Source organism: Drosophila sechellia, unplaced genomic scaffold (assembly GCF_004382195.2).
Source record: "Drosophila sechellia strain sech25 unplaced genomic scaffold, ASM438219v1 U_47, whole genome shotgun sequence".
Taxonomy (NCBI): Eukaryota; Metazoa; Arthropoda; class Insecta; order Diptera; family Drosophilidae; genus Drosophila; species Drosophila sechellia.
The window spans coordinates 1-16,737 of record NW_022611321.1 but is presented as its reverse complement, the minus strand read 5'-3'; the positions used below and the strand labels follow the sequence as shown (position 1 = coordinate 16,737).

The following is a 16,737-nucleotide window of genomic DNA, read 5'->3' as shown; positions in this document are numbered from 1 at the left end:
TAATGAAATATGTATATATAAAAAGATAAAATTATAGAAACATATATATTACAATAATTATATGAAATTCTTGTTATATTGGTAAAACAAGTATAAATTAAAAATGAAAATATGGATTACGAATGCTATATAAAAATGGCCGTAATCGAATAGATTTTTTACTTATATTTATATATTTAAAATTTTACCCAAAGGCGAAATATTGAATTTTATTCAATATAATAAAAATCATGGAATTATATAAAGTGAAAAATCTATATATCTATTATATTGCTTATTTCGATTCAAAAAATATGAATGGAATATGAAGGAAAAACATTATTCTGGTTGATCCTGCCAGTAGTTATATGCTTGTCTCAAAGATTAAGCCATGCATGTCTAAGTACACACGAATTAAAAGTGAAACCGCAAAAGGCTCATTATATCAGTTATGGTTCCTTAGATCGTTAACAGTTACTTGGATAACTGTGGTAATTCTAGAGCTAATACATGCAATTAAAACATGAACCTTATGGGACATGTGCTTTTATTAGGCTAAAACCAAGCGATCGCAAGATCGTTATATTGGTTGAACTCTAGATAACATGCAGATCGTATGGTCTTGTACCGACGACAGATCTTTCAAATGTCTGCCCTATCAACTTTTGATGGTAGTATCTAGGACTACCATGGTTGCAACGGGTAACGGGGAATCAGGGTTCGATTCCGGAGAGGGAGCCTGAGAAACGGCTACCACATCTAAGGAAGGCAGCAGGCGCGTAAATTACCCACTCCCAGCTCGGGGAGGTAGTGACGAAAAATAACAATACAGGACTCATATCCGAGGCCCTGTAATTGGAATGAGTACACTTTAAATCCTTTAACAAGGACCAATTGGAGGGCAAGTCTGGTGCCAGCAGCCGCGGTAATTCCAGCTCCAATAGCGTATATTAAAGTTGTTGCGGTTAAAACGTTCGTAGTTGAACTTGTGCTTCATACGGGTAGTACAACTTACAATTGTGGTTAGTACTATACCTTTATGTATGTAAGCGTATTACCGGTGGAGTTCTTATATGTGATTAAATACTTGTATTTTTTCATATGTTCCTCCTATTTAAAAACCTGCACTAGTGCTCTTAAACGAGTGTTATTGTGGGCCGGTACTATTACTTTGAACAAATTAGAGTGCTTAAAGCAGGCTTCAAATGCCTGAATATTCTGTGCATGGGATAATGAAATAAGACCTCTGTTCTGCTTTCATTGGTTTTCAGATCAAGAGGTAATGATTAATAGAAGCAGTTTGGGGGCATTAGTATTACGACGCGAGAGGTGAAATTCTTGGACCGTCGTAAGACTAACTTAAGCGAAAGCATTTGCCAAAGATGTTTTCATTAATCAAGAACGAAAGTTAGAGGTTCGAAGGCGATCAGATACCGCCCTAGTTCTAACCATAAACGATGCCAGCTAGCAATTGGGTGTAGCTACTTTTATGGCTCTCTCAGTCGCTTCCCGGGAAACCAAAGCTTTTGGGCTCCGGGGGAAGTATGGTTGCAAAGCTGAAACTTAAAGGAATTGACGGAAGGGCACCACCAGGAGTGGAGCCTGCGGCTTAATTTGACTCAACACGGGAAAACTTACCAGGTCCGAACATAAGTGTGTAAGACAGATTGATAGCTCTTTCTCGAATCTATGGGTGGTGGTGCATGGCCGTTCTTAGTTCGTGGAGTGATTTGTCTGGTTAATTCCGATAACGAACGAGACTCAAATATATTAAATAGATATCTTCAGGATTATGGTGCTGAAGCTTATGTTAGCCTTCATTCATGGTGGCAGTAAAATGTTTATTGTGTTTGAATGTGTTTATGTAAGTGGAGCCGTACCTGTTGGTTTGTCCCATTATAAGGACACTAGCTTCTTAAATGGACAAATTGCGTCTAGCAATAATGAGATTGAGCAATAACAGGTCTGTGATGCCCTTAGATGTCCTGGGCTGCACGCGCGCTACAATGAAAGTATCAACGTGTATTTCCTAGACCGAGAGGTCCGGGTAAACCGCTGAACCACTTTCATGCTTGGGATTGTGAACTGAAACTGTTCACATGAACTTGGAATTCCCAGTAAGTGTGAGTCATTAACTCGCATTGATTACGTCCCTGCCCTTTGTACACACCGCCCGTCGCTACTACCGATTGAATTATTTAGTGAGGTCTCCGGACGTGATCACTGTGACGCCTTGCGTGTTACGGTTGTTTCGCAAAAGTTGACCGAACTTGATTATTTAGAGGAAGTAAAAGTCGTAACAAGGTTTCCGTAGGTGAACCTGCGGAAGGATCATTATTGTATAATATCCTTATCGTTAATAAATATTTGTTATAATACAAATAAATACAATTTACCAAAATAAAAATATTACAAAATGATTCCACGGAATCAAAAGTTAAAGTCAAAATAAAATGAAGATGGCTTTTATTTTATATGTGGGGCTTGGCAACCTCATAAAAAGACTTTAACATTATTAATGTTGCTGTGCGTATTTGTGGCAGTACTTACTACAACAACGGCGTTTCCTATAAAAACAAATTCTCGAAAATGGAAATCGAAGAAACTAAACTAAATTCGAAAGTAGAAGTCGAATTAAAATAAAAATAATTTTGAATGTGTGGTAATCAAAATAAGTGTGTGTGTATATGGACCATAATATACACGCGTTGCGAATATGTATTGTTCATCTATGTTATGAGCATACGTTGGCTAATGCAACAACCTAAAATATACAATGTTTGTACCTGTCATCCATCAGGTTAATGTTTTATATAAATTTTGCAGTATGTGTCACCCAAAATAGCAAACCATAACCAGATTATTATGATACATAATGCTTATATGAAACTAAGACATTTCGCAACATTTATTTTAGGTATAAAAATAAATTTATTGAAGGAATTGATATATGCCAGTAAAATGGTGTATTTTTAATTTCTTTCAATAAAAACAATATTGACATTATATAAAATTGAATTATAAAACTCTAAGCGGTGGATCACTCGGCTCATGGGTCGATGAAGAACGCAGCAAACTGTGCGTCATCGTGTGAACTGCAGGACACATGAACATCGACATTTTGAACGCATATCGCAGTCCATGCTGTTATGTACTTTAATTAATTTTATAGTGCTGCTTGGACTACATATGGTTGAGGGTTGTAAGACTATGCTAATTAAGTTGTTTATAAATTTTTTATAAGCATATGGTATATTATTGGATTAAATAATGATTTTATTCATAATATTAAAAAGAAATGAAAAACATTATCTCACATTTGAATGTGAAAAACGAAGAGAAATATTTTCTTTTTCAATCAAATAATACTGAGAAATGTCTAGCATAAAAAATTGAAATATTTTTCATCTAGAATTGTCTCTTATTAATGATTCGGAAAAAGAAAAATCTTGGTTTTGTTATTATTCTTCGTTGGTTCGTTAAATGGATAAAAATGACTTTGCTTACAAGAACTATTGGAACTATTTATAACGAATTTAATTGATTGTTTTATCATTTATATATAAAGAATTTATGGCAAAATATAGTTATATATACAACCTCAACTCATATGGGACTACCCCTGAATTTAAGCATATTAATTAGGGGAGGAAAAGAAACTAACAAGGATTTTCTTAGTAGCGGCGAGCGAAAAGAAAACAGTTCAGCACTAAGTCACTTTGTCTATATGGCAAATGTGAGATGCAGTGTATGGAGCGTCAATATTCTAGTATGAGAAATTAATGATTTAAGTCCTTCTTAAATGAGGCCATTTACCCATAGAGGGTGCCAGGCCCGTATAACGTTAATGATTGCTAGATGATGTTTCCAAAGAGTCGTGTTGCTTGATAGTGCAGCACTAAGTGGGTGGTAAACTCCATCTAAAACTAAATATAACCATGAGACCGATAGTAAACAAGTACCGTGAGGGAAAGTTGAAAAGAACTCTGAATAGAGAGTTAAACAGTACGTGAAACTGCTTAGAGGTTAAGCCCGATGAACCTGAATATCCGTTATGGAAAATTCATCATTAAAATTGTAATATTTAAATAATATTATTAAGAATAATGTGCATTTTTTCCATATAAGGACATTGTAATCTATTAGCATATCCCAAATTTATCATAAAATATAACTTATAGTTTATTCCAATTAAATTGCTTGCATTTTAACACAGAATAAATGTTATTAATTTGATAAAGTGCTGATAGATTTATATTATTACAGAGCGTTAATTTTTCGGAATTATATAATGGCATAATTATCATTGATTTTTGTGTTTATTATATGCTCTTGTATGATTAACAATGCGAAAGATTCAGGATACCTTCGGGACCCGTCTTGAAACACGGACCAAGGAGTCTAACATATGTGCAAGTTATTGGGATGTAAACCTAATAGCGTAATTAACTTGACTAATAATGGGATTAGTTTTTTAGCTATTTATAGCTAATTAACACAATCCCGGGGCGTTCTATATAGTTATGTATAATGTATATTTATATTATTTATGCCTCTAACTGGAACGTACCTTGAGCATATATGCTGTGACCCGAAAGATGGTGAACTATACTTGATCAGGTTGAAGTCAGGGGAAACCCTGATGGAAGACCGAAACAGTTCTGACGTGCAAATCGATTGTCAGAATTGAGTATAGGGGCGAAAGACCAATCGAACCATCTAGTAGCTGGTTCCTTCCGAAGTTTCCCTCAGGATAGCTGGTGCATTTTAATATTATATAAAATAATCTTATCTGGTAAAGCGAATGATTAGAGGCCTTAGGGTCGAAACGATCTTAACCTATTCTCAAACTTTAAATGGGTAAGAACCTTAACTTTCTTGATATGAAGTTCAAGGTTATGATATAATGTGCCCAGTGGGCCACTTTTGGTAAGCAGAACTGGCGCTGTGGGATGAACCAAACGTAATGTTACGGTGCCCAAATTAACAACTCATGCAGATACCATGAAAGGCGTTGGTTGCTTAAAACAGCAGGACGGTGATCATGGAAGTCGAAATCCGCTAAGGAGTGTGTAACAACTCACCTGCCGAAGCAACTAGCCCTTAAAATGGATGGCGCTTAAGTTGTATACCTATACATTACCGCTAAAGTAGATGATTTATATTACTTGTGATATAAATTTTGAAACTTTAGTGAGTAGGAAGGTACAATGGTATGCGTAGAAGTGTTTGGCGTAAGCCTGCATGGAGCTGCCATTGGTACAGATCTTGGTGGTAGTAGCAAATAATCGAATGAGACCTTGGAGGACTGAAGTGGAGAAGGGTTTCGTGTGAACAGTGGTTGATCACGAGTTAGTCGGTCCTAAGTTCAAGGCGAAAGCCGAAAATTTTCAAGTAAAACAAAAATGCCTAACTATATAAACAAAGCGAATATAATACACTTGAATAATTTTGAACGAAAGGGAATACGGTTCCAATTCCGTAACCTGTTGAGTATCCGTTTGTTATTAAATATGGGCCTCGTGCTCATCCTGGCAACAGGAACGACCATAAAGAAGCCGTCGAGAGATATCGGAAGAGTTTTCTTTTCTGTTTTATAGCCGTACTACCATGGAAGTCTTTCGCAGAGAGATATGGTAGATGGGCTAGAAGAGCATGACATATACTGTTGTGTCGATATTTTCTCCTCGGACCTTGAAAATTTATGGTGGGGACACGCAAACTTCTCAACAGGCCGTACCAATATCCGCAGCTGGTCTCCAAGGTGAAGAGTCTCTAGTCGATAGAATAATGTAGGTAAGGGAAGTCGGCAAATTAGATCCGTAACTTCGGGATAAGGATTGGCTCTGAAGATTGAGATAGTCGGGCTTGATTGGGAAACAATAACATGGTTTATGTGCTCGTTCTGGGTAAATAGAGTTTCTAGCATTTATGTTAGTTACTTGTTCCCCGGATAGTTTAGTTACGTAGCCAATTGTGGAACTTTCTTGCTAAAATTTTTAAGAATACTATTTGGGTTAAACCAATTAGTTCTTATCAATTATAACGATTATCAATTAACAATCAATTCAGAACTGGCACGGACTTGGGGAATCCGACTGTCTAATTAAAACAAAGCATTGTGATGGCCTAGCGGGTGTTGACACAATGTGATTTCTGCCCAGTGCTCTGAATGTCAAAGTGAAGAAATTCAAGTAAGCGCGGGTCAACGGCGGAGTAACTATGACTCTCTTAAGGTAGCCAAATGCCTCGTCATCTAATTAGTGACGCGCATGAATGGATTAACGAGATTCCTACTGTCCCTATCTACTATCTAGCGAAACCACAGCCAAGGGAACGGGCTTGGAATAATTAGCGGGGAAAGAAGACCCTTTTGAGCTTGACTCTAATCTGGCAGTGTAAGGAGACATAAGAGGTGTAGAATAAGTGGGAGATATTAGACCTCGGTTTGGTATCGTCAATGAAATACCACTACTCTTATTGTTTCCTTACTTACTTGATTAAATGGAACGTGTATCATTTCCTAGCCATTATACGGATATATTTATTATATCTTATGGTATTGGGTTTTGATGCAAGCTTCTTGATCAAAGTATCACGAGTTTGTTATATAATCGCAAACAAATTCTTTAATAAAACGATGCATTTATGTATTTTTGATTTGAAAATTTGGTATAACTCCAATTACTCAGGTATGATCCAATTCAAGGACATTGCCAGGTAGGGAGTTTGACTGGGGCGGTACATCTCTCAAATAATAACGGAGGTGTCCCAAGGCCAGCTCAGTGCGGACAGAAACCACACATAGAGCAAAAGGGCAAATGCTGACTTGATCTCGGTGTTCAGTACACACAGGGACAGCAAAAGCTCGGCCTATCGATCCTTTTGGTTTAAAGAGTTTTTAACAAGAGGTGTCAGAAAAGTTACCATAGGGATAACTGGCTTGTGGCGGCCAAGCGTTCATAGCGACGTCGCTTTTTGATCCTTCGATGTCGGCTCTTCCTATCATTGTGAAGCAAAATTCACCAAGCGTTGGATTGTTCACCCATGCAAGGGAACGTGAGCTGGGTTTAGACCGTCGTGAGACAGGTTAGTTTTACCCTACTAATGACAAAACGTTGTTGCGACAGCATTCCTGCGTAGTACGAGAGGAACCGCAGGTACGGACCAATGGCACAATACTTGTTCGAGCGAACAGTGGTATGACGCTACGTCCGTTGGATTATGCCTGAACGCCTCTAAGGTCGTATCCGTGCTGGACTGCAATGATAAATAAGGGGCAATTTGCATTGTATGGCTTCTAACCATTTAAAGTTTATAATTTATTTTATAAACGACAATGGATGTGATGCCAATGTAATTTGTAACATAGTAAATTAGGAGGATCTTCGATCACCTGATGCCGCGCTAGTTACATATAAAAGCATTATTTAATACAATGACAAAGCCTAGAATCAATTGTAAACGACTTTTGTAACAGGCAAGGTGTTGTAAGTGGTTGAGCAGCTGCCATACTGCGATCCACTGAAGCTTATCCTTTGCTTGATGATTCGATAAATAAATGATTTTTTCCTGTAGCCAAACACCTCGTCATCAATTTAGTGACGCATATGATATTGTCCCTATCATATAATTAATATAAAGACTTTAATGGATTGTGTCAAGTTGCCAAACACCTCGTCATCAATTTAGTGACGCATATGATATTGTCCCTATCATATAATTAATATAAAGACTTTAATGAATTGTGTCAAGTTGCCAAACACCTCGTCATCAATTTAGTGACGCATATGATATTGTCCTATCATATAATTTTTGATATAAAGACTTTAAAGAATTGTATCAAGTTGCCAAACACCTCGTCATCAATTTAGTGACGCATATGATATTGTCCCTATCATATAATTAATATACAGACTTTAATGAATTGTGTCAAGTTGCCAAACACCTCGTCATCAATTTAGTGACGCATATGATATTGTCCTTATCAATAATTTTTGATATAAAGACTTTAAAATTGAATAAGTGCAAACACTGTCATCAATTAGTGACCATATGAATGTCTATCAAAATTAATATAAAATTAATGGTTGTCAAGTTGCCAAACACCTCGTCATCAATTTAGTGACGCATATGATATTGTCCTTATATAATTATATAAAGATTTAATGAATTGTGTCAAGTTGCAAACACCTCGTCATCAATTTAGTGACGCATATGATATTGTCTTATCATATAATTTTTGATATAAAGACTTTAAAGAATTGTATCAAGTTGCCAAACACCTCGTCATCAATTTAGTGACGCATATGATATTGTCCCTATCATATAATTAATATAAAGACTTTAATGGATTGTGTCAAGTTGCCAAACACCTCGTCATCAATTTAGTGACGCATATGATATTGTCCTTATCATATAATTTTTGATATAAAGACTTTAAAGAATTGTATCAAGTTGCCAACACCTCGTCATCAATTTAGTGACGCATATGATATTGTTATATATAATTAATATACACTTTATGAATTGTGTCAAGTTGCCAAACACCTCGTCATCAATTTAGTGACGCATATGATATTGTCCCTATCATATAATTTTTGATATATAGACTTTAAAGAATTGTATCAAGTTGCCAAACACCTCGTCATCAATTTAGTGACGCATATGATATTGTCCCTATCATATAATTAATATAAAGACTTTAATGGATTGTGTCAAGTTGCCAAACACCTCGTCATCAATTTAGTGACGCATATGATATTGTCCTTATTATATAATTTTTGATATAAAGACTTTAAAGAATTGTATCAAGTTGCCAAACACCTCGTCATCAATTTAGTGACGCATATGATATTGTCCCTATCATATAATTAATATACAGACTCTAATGAATTGTGTCAAGTTGCCAAACACCTCGTCATCAATTTAGTGACGCATATGATATTGTCCCTATCATATAATTTTTGATATAAAGACTTTAAAGAATTGTATCAAGTTGCCAAACACCTCGTCATCAATTTAGTGACGCATATGATATTGTCCCTTTCATATAATTAATATAAAAGACTTTAATGGATTGTGTCAAGTTGCCAAACACCTCGTCATCAACTACTATATTATGGTTGCGCCGACCTCTCATATTGTATTCTCTTATGTGTTCATAGGATTATGACAATTATACGAGTAAATTAAATAATATACATATGAAAATGATTAATTATTATATGTATAAGGGGAAAAAATGATGAAATATTCCCATATTATCTTAGTATTATAGAGGAAAGACCGTTGCCGACCTCTGATATTGTTCAAACTTATGTATTTATATGATTTTGGCAATTATATGAGTAAATTAAAAAATATACATATGAAAATGGTTAATTATTATATGTATATGGGAAAAAATGCTAAGATATTCCCATATTCTCTTAGTATTATAGAGAAAAGCCATTTAAGTGAGAGGGTATAGTAGTGTAAACGACCGGAATTACGACAGAGGGTTCAAAAACTACTATAGGTAGGCAGTGGTTGCCGACCTCTCATATTGTTCAAAACTTATGTATTCATATGATTTTGGCAATTGTATGAGTAAATTAAATAATATACATATGAAAATGATTAATTATTATATGTATAAGGGAAAAAATGCTGAAATATTCCCACATTCTCTTAGTATTATAGAGAAAATCCATTATAGTGAGAGGGTATAGTAGTGTAAACGACCGGAATTACGACAGAGGGTTCAAAAACTACTATAGGTAGGCAGTGGTTGCCGACCTCTCATATTGTTCAAAACTTATGTATTCATATGAATTTGGCAATTATATGAGTAAATTAAATAATATACATATGAAAATGATTAATTATTATATGTATAAGGGAAAAAATGCTGAAATATTCCCACATTCTCTTAGTATTATAGAGAAAATCCATTATAGTGAGAGGGTATAGTAGTGTAAACGACCGGAATTACGACAGAGGGTTCAAAAACTACTATAGGTAGGCAGTGGTTGCCGACCTCTCATATTGTTCAAAACTTATGTATTCATATGATTTTGGCAATTATATGATTAAATTAAATAATATACATATGAAAATGGTTAATTATTATATGTATATGGGAAAAATGCAGAGATATTCCCATATTCTCTTAGTATTATAGAGAAAAGCCATTTAAGTGAGAGGGTATAGTAGTGTAAACGACCGGAATTACGACAGAGGGTTCAAAAACTACTATAGGTAGGCAGTGGTTGCCGACCTCTCATATTGTTCAAAACTTATGTATTCATATGATTTGGCAATTGTATGAGTAAATTAAATAATATACATACGAAAATGATTAATTATTATATGTATATGGGAAAAAATGCAGAGATATTCCCATATTCTCTTAGTATTATAGAGAAAAGCCATTTAAGTGAGAGGGTATAGTAGTGTAAACCACCGGAATTACGACAGAGGGTTCAAAAACTACTATAGGTAGGCAGTGGTTGCCGACCTCTCATATTGTTCAAAACTTATGTATTCATATGATTTTGGCAATTGTATGAGTAAATTAAATAATATACATATGAAAATGATTAATTATTATATGTATAAGGGAAAAAATGCTGAAATATTCCCACATTCTCTTAGTATTATAGAGAAAATCCATTATAGTGAGAGGGTATAGTAGTGTAAACGACCGGAATTACGACAGAGGGTTCAAAAACTACTATAGGTAGGCAGTGGTTGCCGACCTCTCATATTGTTCAAAACTTATGTATTCATATGATTTTGGCAATTATATGATTAAATTAAATAATATACATATGAAAATGGTTAATTATTATATGTATATGGGAAAAAATGCTGAGATATTCCCATATTCTCTTAGTATTATAGAGAAAAGCCATTTAAGTGAGAGGGTATAGTAGTGTAAACGACCGGAATTACGACAGAGGGTTCAAAAACTACTATAGGTAGGCAGTGGTTGCCGACCTCTCATATTGTTCAAAACTTATGTATTCATATGATTTTGGCAATTGTATGAGTAAATTAAATAATATACATATGAAAATGATTAATTATTATATGTATAAGGGAAAAAATGCTGAAATATTCCCACATTCTCTTAGTATTATAGAGAAAATCCATTATAGTGAGAGGGTATAGTAGTGTAAACGACCGGAATTACGACAGAGGGTTCAAAAACTACTATAGGTAGGCAGTGGTTGCCGACCTCTCATATTGTTCAAAACTTATGTATTCATATGATTTTGGCAATTATATGATTAAATTAAATAATATACATATGAAAATGGTTAATTATTATATGTATATGGGAAAAAATGCTGAGATATTCCCATATTCTCTTAGTATTATAGAGAAAAGCCATTATAGTGAGAGGGTATAGTAGTGTAAACGACCGGAATTACGACAGAGGGTTCAAAAACTACTATAGGTAGGCAGTGGTTGCCGACCTCTCATATTGTTCAAAACTTATGTATTCATATGATTTGGCAATTATATGATTAAATTAAATAATATACATATGAAAATGGTTAATTATTATATGTATATGGGAAAAAATGCAGAGATATTCCCATATTCTCTTAGTATTATAGAGAAAAGCCATTTAAGTGAGAGGGTATAGTAGTGTAAACGACCGGAATTACGACAGAGGGTTCAAAAACTACTATAGGTAGGCAGTGGTTGCCGACCTCTCATATTGTTCAAAACTTATGTATTCATATGATTTTGGCAATTGTATGAGTAAATTAAATAATATACATATGAAAATGATTAATTATTATATGTATATGGGAAAAAATGCAGAGATATTCCCATATTCTCTTAGTATTATAGAGAAAAGCCATTAAGTGAGAGGGTATAGTAGTGTAAACCACCGGAATTACGACAGAGGGTTCAAAAACTACTATAGGTAGGCAGTGGTTGCCGACCTCTCATATTGTTCAAAACTTATGTATTCATATGATTTTGGCAATTGTATGAGTAAATTAAATAATATACATATGAAAATGATTAATTATTATATGTATAAGGGAAAAATGCTGAAATATTCCCACATTCTCTTAGTATTATAGAGAAAATCCATTATAGTGAGAGGGTATAGTAGTGTAAACGACCGGAATTACGACAGAGGGTTCAAAAACTACTATAGGTAGGCAGTGGTTGCCGACCTCTCATATTGTTCAAAACTTATGTATTCATATGATTTTGGCAATTATATGATTAAATTAAATAATATACATATGAAAATGGTTAATTATTATATGTATATGGGAAAAAATGCTGAGATATTCCCATATTCTCTTAGTATTATAGAGAAAAGCCATTTAAGTGAGAGGGTATAGTAGTGTAAACGACCGGAATTACGACAGAGGGTTCAAAAACTACTATAGGTAGGCAGTGGTTGCCGACCTCTCATATTGTTCAAAACTTATGTATTCATATGATTTTGGCAATTGTATGAGTAAATTAAATAATATACATATGAAAATGATTAATTATTATATGTATAAGGGAAAAAATGCTGAAATATTCCCACATTCTCTTAGTATTATAGAGAAAATCCATTATAGTGAGAGGGTATAGTAGTGTAAACGACCGGAATTACGACAGAGGGTTCAAAAACTACTATAGGTAGGCAGTGGTTGCCGACCTCTCATATTGTTCAAAACTTATGTATTCATATGATTTTGGCAATTATATGATTAAATTAAATAATATACATATGAAAATGGTTAATTATTATATGTATATGGGAAAAAATGCTGAGATATTCCCATATTCTCTTAGTATTATAGAGAAAAGCCATTATAGTGAGAGGGTATAGTAGTGTAAACGACCGGAATTACGACAGAGGGTTCAAAAACTACTATAGGTAGGCAGTGGTTGCCGACCTCTCATATTGTTCAAAACTTATGTATTCATATGAATTTGGCAATTATATGAGTAAATTAAATAATAAACATATAAAAATTAATATTTATTATATGTATAAAAAAAAAAATAATCATATTATATATGAATAATGGAAAAAAAATGAAATGTTCCTATAATCTCTTAATATATAAGAGAATAGACCGTATGTTGGGTGGCAAACGGAATTGAAAATACCCGCTTTGAGGACAGCGGGTTCAAAAACTACTATAGGTAGGCAGTGGTTGCCGACCTCCCGCATTATTCGAAATATTTATTTCGGATTATGTTTATATTGGTTACATAAAATAAAGTATATTATTATCCGTACAAATTTGTTTCTCAGTTCTATAGAACACGGGACTTGGCTCCGCGGATAATAGGAATATACGCTTTTTAGATAATATCGTTGAAACAAAAGTCAAGTTTCTATTATATATAGAATAACAAATCGTTTCCATATATTATCGTTATTTTTGGAGGCAGGCAAATATTAATTTATTACCTGCCGTATAGTTGGATTATTATATCGTTACGGTATAATACAAATATGGATTCTTATGAAAGAAATATAAAATTATATATTAAATGTGGAAATATTATCATATGCGCTTGGTTTTATGTTATATATTACCAGAGAGATATATGAAAAGAGATAAATTTTAAATTTATCTTCAAAATGCAAATGATTTAACTTAATATTTATATTGGTTAAACAAAAATTGTACATGTGTGGATACAATAATTATGTATGTTGGAAATAAAATGATATTTTATAATGAAATATGTATATATAAAAGATAAAATTATAGAAACATATATATTACAATAATTATATGAAATTCTTGTTATATTGGTAAAACAAGTATAAATTAAAAATGAAAATATGGATTACGAATGCTATATAAAAATGGCCGTAATCGAATAGATTTTTTACTTATATTTATATATTTAAAATTTTACCCAAAGGCGAAATATTGAATTTTATTCAATATAATAAAAATCATGGAATTATATAAAGTGAAAAATCTATATATCTATTATATTGCTTATTTCGATTCAAAAAATATGAATGGAATATGAAGGAAAAACATTATTCTGGTTGATCCTGCCAGTAGTTATATGCTTGTCTCAAAGATTAAGCCATGCATGTCTAAGTACACACGAATTAAAAGTGAAACCGCAAAAGGCTCATTATATCAGTTATGGTTCCTTAGATCGTTAACAGTTACTTGGATAACTGTGGTAATTCTAGAGCTAATACATGCAATTAAAACATGAACCTTATGGGACATGTGCTTTTATTAGGCTAAAACCAAGCGATCGCAAGATCGTTATATTGGTTGAACTCTAGATAACATGCAGATCGTATGGTCTTGTACCGACGACAGATCTTTCAAATGTCTGCCCTATCAACTTTTGATGGTAGTATCTAGACTACCATGGTTGCAACGGGTAACGGGGAATCAGGGTTCGATTCCGGAGAGGGAGCCTGAGAAACGGCTACCACATCTAAGGAAGGCAGCAGGCGCGTAAATTACCACTCCCAGCTCGGGGAGGTAGTGACGAAAAAATAACAATACAGGACTCATATCCGAGGCCCTGTAATTGGAATGAGTACACTTTAAAATCCTTTAAACAAGGACCAATTGGAGGGGCAAGTCTGGTGCCAGCAGCCGCGGTAATTCCAGCTCCAATAGCGTATATTAAAGTTGTTGCGGTTAAAACGTTCGTAGTTGAACTTGTGCTTCATACGGGTAGTACAACTTACAATTGTGGTTAGTACTATACCTTTATGTATGTAAGCGTATTACCGGTGGAGTTCTTATATGTGATTAAATACTTGTATTTTTTCATATGTTCCTCCTATTTAAAAACCTGCACTAGTGCTCTTAAACGAGTGTTATTGTGGCCGGTACTATTACTTTGAACAAATTAGAGTGCTTAAAGCAGGCTTCAAATGCCTGAATATTCTGTGCATGGGATAATGAAATAAGACCTCTGTTCTGCTTTCATTGGTTTTTCAGATCAAGAGGTAATGATTAATAGAAGCAGTTTGGGGCATTAGTATTACGACGCGAGAGGTGAAATTCTTGGACCGTCGTAAGAACTAACTTAAGCGAAAGCATTTGCCAAAGATGTTTTCATTAATCAAAGAACGAAAGTTAGAGTTCGAAGGCGATCAGATACCGCCCTAGTTCTAACCATAAACGATGCCAGCTAGCAATTGGGTGTAGCTACTTTTATGGCTCTCTCAGTCGCTTCCCGGGGAAACCAAAGCTTTTGGCTCCGGGGGAAGTATGGTTGCAAAGCTGAAACTTTAAAGGAATTGACGGAAGGGCACCACCAGGAGTGGAGCCTGCGGCTTAATTTGACTCAACACGGGAAAACTTACCAGGTCCGAACATAAGTGTGTAAGACAGATTGATAGCTCTTTCTCGAATCTATGGGTGGTGGTGCATGGCCGTTCTTAGTTCGTGGAGTGATTTGTCTGGTTAATTCCGATAACGAACGAGACTCAAATATATTAAATAGATATCTTCAGGATTATGGTGCTGAAGCTTATGTAGCCTTCATTCATGGTGGCAGTAAAATGTTTATTGTGTTTGAATGTGTTATGTAAGTGGAGCCGTACCTGTTGGTTTGTCCATTATAAGGACACTAGCTTCTTAAATGGACAAATTGCGTCTAGCAATAATGAGATTGAGCAATAACAGGTCTGTGATGCCCTTAGATGTCCTGGGCTGCACGCGCGCTACAATGAAAGTATCAACGTGTATTTCCTAGACCGAGAGGTCCGGGTAAACCGCTGAACCACTTTCATGCTTGGGATTGTGAACTGAAACTGTTCACATGAACTTGGAATTCCCAGTAAGTGTGAGTCATTAACTCGCATTGATTACGTCCCTGCCCTTTGTACACACCGCCCGTCGCTACTACCGATTGAATTATTTAGTGAGGTCTCCGGACGTGATCACTGTGACGCCTTGCGTGTTACGGTTTTTCGCAAAAGTTGACCGAACTTGATTATTTAGAGGAAGTAAAAGTCGTAACAAGGTTTCCGTAGGTGAACCTGCGGAAGGATCATTATTGTATAATATCTTATCGTTAATAAATATTTGTTATAATACAAATAAATACAATTTACCAAAATAAAAATATTACAAAATGATTCCAACGGAATCAAAAGTTAAAGTCAAAATAAAATGAAGATGGCTTTTATTTTATATGTGGGCTTGGCAACCTCATAAAAAGACTTTAACATTATTAATGTTGCTGTGCGTATTTGTGGCAGTACTTACTACAACAACGGCGTTTCCTATAAAAACAAATTCTCGAAAATGGAAAATCGAAGAAACTAAACTAAATTCGAAAGTAGAAGTCGAATTAAAATAAAAATAATTTGAATGTGTGGTAATCAAAATAAGTGTGTGTGTATATGGACCATAATATACACGCGTTGCGAATATGTATTGTTCATCTATGTTATGAGCATACGTTGGCTAATGCAACAACCTAAAATATACAATGTTTGTACCTGTCATCCATCAGGTTAATGTTTTATATAAATTTTGCAGTATGTGTCACCCAAAATAGCAAACCATAACCAGATTATTATGATACATAATGCTTATATGAAACTAAGACATTTCGCAACATTTATTTTAGGTATAAAAATAAATTTATTGAAGGAATTGATATATGCCAGTAAAATGGTGTATTTTTAATTTCTTTCAATAAAAACAATATGACATTATATAAAATTGAATTATTAAAACTCTAAGCGGTGGATCACTCGGCTCATGGGTCGATGAAGAACGCAGCAAAACT

At 34.4% G+C, this 16,737-nt stretch overlaps 4 non-coding genes across 4 annotated transcripts; all 4 read left to right on the top strand.

The window, feature by feature from the left end:
• Positions 1–320: 320 nt before the first annotated feature.
• On the top strand, positions 321–2,316 carry LOC116803313. The gene has a single exon (XR_004363547.1). It is a non-coding gene; the product is annotated as a small subunit ribosomal RNA (ribosomal RNA).
• A 687-nt stretch (positions 2,317–3,003) lies between these two features.
• Positions 3,004–3,182, top strand: LOC116803308. Its single transcript, XR_004363543.1, has one exon. It is a non-coding gene; the product is annotated as a 5.8S ribosomal RNA (ribosomal RNA).
• Positions 3,183–3,575: 393 nt separating this feature from the next.
• On the top strand, positions 3,576–7,533 carry LOC116803310. Its single transcript, XR_004363545.1, has one exon. It is a non-coding gene; the product is annotated as a large subunit ribosomal RNA (ribosomal RNA).
• Positions 7,534–14,001: 6,468 nt separating this feature from the next.
• Positions 14,002–15,996, top strand: LOC116803309. Its single transcript, XR_004363544.1, has one exon. It is a non-coding gene; the product is annotated as a small subunit ribosomal RNA (ribosomal RNA).
• Positions 15,997–16,737: the final 741 nt, after the last annotated feature.